We start from the raw sequence: 5649 nt of genomic DNA, 5'->3' as shown, positions 1-5649 counted from the left end.
GCAGACACCCGGACCCGCCAGGAGCTGAAGGAGGCGTCGTCACTCTTCGCCAATCAGCGCCCGCCCTTCGGCCGTGAGGCCCTCGGATTGGACGGCGGGCTCTCGCTCTAGCTTGGTCTGAGGTGGGCGTGTGAGGGGGGAGCGGGGGCGGGGGCGGGAGTAAGGGTTGGAGGACTGGATCTGCGGGCAGCCTGGGGAGGAGCTCCGCGGTGGGGAGGGGAGGAGGGAGGGCAAATGCATCAAGCCAAGGCAAGGAGCATTTATTAAGCGCCTACTGGCTGCACGTTGTTCAGTCTTTTCAGCCCTGTCCGACTCTTCGCGACCCTGTATGGGGTTTTTTTGGCAGGGATGCTAGAGTGGTTTGCCGTTTCCTTCTCCAGCGGGTTAAGACAGAGGTTGAGTGACTTGCCCAGGGTCCCACAGCTAGTGCGTGTCTGAGGCTGGATTTGAACTCAGATCTTCCTGACTCCAGGTCACCTGGCAGCCTCTACTGTTTGCTAGACACTGCCCTAAACCGGACTGGGGAGCGCCCTAAAGGGGATTGGAGGAAGAAGAACCAGATTCTGGGAAAGGGAAGGGGGTGGGGTTGAAGGACGTTAGGATCCTGGCGCTGGGGGGGGGGGGGAGGAGGAGGCACCTCAGAGGCCATCTAGGCTGTCCCCATTTTACAGATAGGGAAACTGAGGCTCCTAGGGGTGAATGGACTAACCCAAAGTCACACACGTGTGAAGTATTTGAGTATTTAATGTTTCTAAAACTCTGAAATTCTGTCTTGGTACCAAGCGAATAGGATTGGTTCTAATTCGCAGTAACACTCAAGAAAAACGTGCAAAAACTAGCTTGCAAGGGGGAAGATCAGGGGCAGGATTTGAACCCAGGTCCTCTGTCTCTGGCCAGGGCTGTCCTGCAGGAAGAGCCCTGGGAAGGGTCAGAGTCGGGAAGGAAGTGGGAGAGGGGAGGGGGCCAACGGGGGAGAGGAGAAGGCAAGCCCAGTGGTCGTTTCTGATTTGTTTCAGGATGACCTGCTAGCTCTAGCACCTTCAGGCAGCCCCAATCACCTCCAAACCCGCCAGTCCCGGGCATCCCAGAACCCATCTGCCTGCCCACTCTTTCCCCACATCCGTAACCTAGGCAGGCTGGTTGCCTGGTCTTCGAGGGGACTTTGGTGTCTCCTACAGAGAGGGTTCTCTCAAGCTCCGTGAGACAGCTCAGGCGTGGGGCACCAGAAGAAGTCACCTCCTGTCTACCTTCCAGCCCGCCCCTGCCCCCTTCCATAGCACAAGAGCTTATCTGTATAGGCTGTGTGGAGCACCTTAAGGTTTGCTGGGCCCTTCCGGTACATTTTTTAATTTGATCCTCACACCAACCTAGAGTCAGAACTGAAAACGATTTATTATATTTTTTATTTTCCCAATGACATTTTAATCTGGTTGGTTTATTTGGGAGTGTTGGGGCCCCATGTGCTTCTAGGCTGTGAGTTTGATACCTCTGATCTACAGCATTGAAGGGAGTACCTAAATTAGTCAGAGCTTGGATCCATAGAAGTGTTGAAGATGAATTTTTGTAAATTGAAATGTTTTAAATGTAGACTTAGCACCCGAGAATTGCTTTCCTTGCAACTGGATCTACATGAAACCAAGACACAGTTAACTGGGATAAAAAAAAAATCAGACAATTTGGTAGGAAAAAAAAAAGTCAGTCAACCTGATTGTTCAAGCCAAGAAGACCAAACGATCAGCTAGCTCTCTCCTCCACTGGCGTTACTGGCCCCCTACATGCACAGGATAAAGCTTTCTCCATACTGTACCAAAGGTCAGGAAGCACATGACTGCAGTCATAAAAGAAATGAAGTTGGCTCGCTCCCCGAGTTGAGATAAACATGTGCTTCTGGCCATCTGCAAGTCATTTTTGTATGCTTTTGATTACTCCTACAAATTAGGACCACTCCTATTCCCTTAGAACCAAAACAAAGTTTCAGCGTTTCAGAAATGTATGAAATGCTAAAAGTCTTTTAACTCAGCAAGTAAGGAAAGCATAAAAGTAAAGAATCACACCCATTCACACACACAGAGAATTTCAGAGTGGTACTGATAGAGCTTCACAGGATATAACAGGAAGAAATAGTAGGCAGGGATGGTTAGCCACCCAGCTGCCTCAACATTAGTTGTTGTTTTCAGTCGTTTTCAGTCATGTCCAACTCTTCCTGCCCCCATCTGGGGTTTTCTTGGCACATACTGGGCTAGTTTGCTATTTCCTTCTACAGCTCATTTTACAGATAAGGAAACTGAGGCAAATGCAGTTAAGTGACTTAGGGTCACACAGCTGGTAAGTATCTGAGGCCAGATTTGAACTCAGGAAGATGAGTCTTCCTGACTCCAGGCCTGGTATTCTATCCACTGAGCCACCTAGATGCCCTATATGACAGCATAGATTATGTTAATTTGTAGTTTTCTAAATCAAGATGTGGCCTGCAGGTACCCCTTTTCTGTTTTGAGTTTGAAGCCTGTGGTATGTATCAGAACTCATGCCCGCCTTTTCCTACTGAGGGATTTTTGTACATGCCATCCAATAAGTCCACCATAGAGAATCTACCCAACACACTGAAGGTCTTCCCTCCTGGTCTTTCTGTGGGTAACAGGGCTGCACAAAAGCTGTACATCCATGATGCCACCTTCTTACTATTACATTACTACCAAAATTTTCTGATCAAACGTTGCCTGGGTAATACCCTTTCTGGCAAAAAAAAAAATGAAAACTCTCTTGTAAACAAGTGCACATTGGTTATTCTGCAGCCTACCTACACCCATCTCAGGTCACCCAGAATTTGTGATGCTTCTGAGATTGTAGTGTTCTGGGGATTTCTAGCCATGTGATAACACCATAAGGACACTAGTATTTTTTAAAAAATGGGTTTTGTTTTAGGAAGCAACTGGGGATCATCAAAGGCATTGGACAATTTCCCAAGTGTCATCAAGTCCACTCTTTCCCTCTATTTCAAGGAGAAGCTTATTTTCCATTGTCAGTGCCTGTCCAAGGCATATGAATTAACTTTACATGTGCAAATCATGTCATCATTTCCTCGATGCCATGGTCCTCTTTGAAAATGAAGGACAAACACAACAACAACAGCAACATGGATATGCATTATATCACGAATTGCCCATACTACTAAATATCAGTCTGGGAAATAAGCACTCATCATCCACTTGGTTTTTCTTGTGTGCATTGTTAGGCTAAACTCTTTTGAGTAGTTAGAAATCTTTTAAAGAAGTCTACATACCATTCTGGAGCTTGATACACTCAACACTAAGTCATCTGCAAATAGGAGCACCAGGAGAGTTTCACCATCAGGAAATCCCTCTTCCATTGTATTTTTCACCATTTATACATCTTCCATCTTAATGGTAAACACTTGGGACAAACACACTTCTTCCCTCCCCCTTTTTTTATGCTAATAGCCAGAGAATCATTGCAACAAATTAACTGTGTGGTTGCATCAATCAGGGACTCTTGTATGATCTTAATATATCTGTGGAAGACACCTTTTTGGAAGATAGTCATTAACTTTGCCATTAGCTTTATATATGTGTATATGTATGTATCTATATACACATACATATTTAAATGAATGTATTTAATAAGTATTTAAATGTATGAAAACAGTACTACATTCAAAAACCAATTTCTTCCTTCCTTTTCTCTCCTCATCCCCTATACACATATGTGTATATATATATATATATAATTTGCATATATATTATATAGTATATGCATATATACTACTTGGGTATAAAACTCAACTATTCATATGTCTTCTATATGCATATACAAATTACTCAGTCCTGAGTCCTATAAAATTGCTTACACTTGTATCAGATATCATTAGCAGCCATGCACAACCATCTACCATTTCCGCTGAGGTGGGAGGAGGGGCAGCCTCTCCTCCCCCTCCTCTCATGGGAGAGTGTAGGGAAGAAGAGACCACTGGAAGGTATCTGTTTTAACCAACTCTGCTTCTGTGCTGCTACTGCCGGGTCAGGGGGAGAACGTTTGCTTTTTCATATCAGAGCCAGGTCCTTCCAGTAAGGGTCCACCACCAAGTAGCTGCAAGCAGCTGGGGAGTTTGCCATTTCTAAAGCACCCAAGCAATGTATGGAGATTTCTGGGAGAAAAGAGACATAAGGAGAGCTTTCATGAACTTTTTCTCCCTCTTAGGGCAATGTAGGCAGGCCAGGCTTGAGCAGAGCACATGGTCTTCAGGCTGCAAGTCACTGCTTCTGTGGCTGTCCTTGGGCTGCTGAGAATTGGTATATATATAATTGTGGAGAATTTAGATCATTGTTTTGCTTTTATAAAAGTAATATTGAGAATTTTTGAAATTGGACCTGTAATTTCACCAGTGAAGGAGCCCCTGGTAAGAATTTCTTCTCCCAATGGGGATAAGCATCTACTTTACCATTTATGGTCCTGGAGAGTTACCTGGGCCACTAAGAGTTAAGTGACTTGACCAGGGTCATCCAGTCAGTGTGTCAGCTCTCTCTCCAGGATCCCCAAGTGCTTCTGAATATTAAGGATACAGAAAGACAAATCACTTCATATCTTAACCGTTGGCATTCAATATTTGGTCAACTGACTCACACGCTGACCTGAACTCAAAATGATGATTCCATCAGTAACAAAAGTCAATATCGGTTGCATAAATTAAAAAAAAATCCAAAACTAAACACACGAGGTACTCTTTGTTCTCTATATAAACTTCGTTCTCTCTCTCTCTCTCTCTCTCTCTCTCTCTCTCTTTTAACTCCTCACTATCACTGATGGTTTAGAGCACTGAAAGCTATTTCTTTGCTTCTGACCAAGAAAAGGAACAACTTGCTGGTTTCAGGTGTCACCACATCCTGTGCCTCCAAATACTTTGGGGTGATTGCACCTAAATGCTACTGAATCTACATTATCTCCATGCATAGAAGTGTATTTCCTTGATTGTGCGGGGCTAGAATATGAACTTTAATCGTGACACTGAAATAAAAATAATTTCATGCCTACACTTCAAAAATAGAACACAGCTGCAAAAACTTGGGATCGTGTCTCTTTCAAGCCACGATATATTCAAAAGGTTTTGCTAAAAAAGACTGTAAGTAGCAAAACAGACCAATATCACACACTCCTAAAATGTCCTTTCCCCCACTCCGAAACAAAGTAGTGACTATTGAAATTTCTGTAATATTACAGTAACTTTGAACACTACGTCATGTCTATCATTGTAGATCAGATCTTAAGAGTTAAATAGCTATTTTAAGCTCATCAAATAATAGGACTATGAACTTGGAGCTAGATGGAAACCTGGAGGACATCTAATCCAATCCTCTCATTTTAAAAAGGAAACTGAGGCCCAAAGGTGTTAAGTTACTCGCTTGAGGTCACATAAGCAGTAGTTGGCCAAGCCAGGATGAAAATTCTAGATCTGTTGTTCTGTTGCTCTTAACTCCCTTCCCCTGGAAGGAGAGAGACAAAAACATAGAGGAAGTAGGAAATTGATAGGAATTGCTTCTTCCCCAGAGCAGAGAGAAAGACAAAAGATGTTTTGGATGTCTCGGCCACCATTGCTCCCAATTCTTGGCAGCCCAAGGATAGCCACAGAAGCAGTGA

The sequence above is a fragment of the Trichosurus vulpecula genome, chromosome 6 (assembly GCF_011100635.1).
Source record: "Trichosurus vulpecula isolate mTriVul1 chromosome 6, mTriVul1.pri, whole genome shotgun sequence".
Classification (NCBI taxonomy): Eukaryota; Metazoa; Chordata; class Mammalia; order Diprotodontia; family Phalangeridae; genus Trichosurus; species Trichosurus vulpecula.
This window is presented reverse-complemented; position numbering follows the sequence as displayed.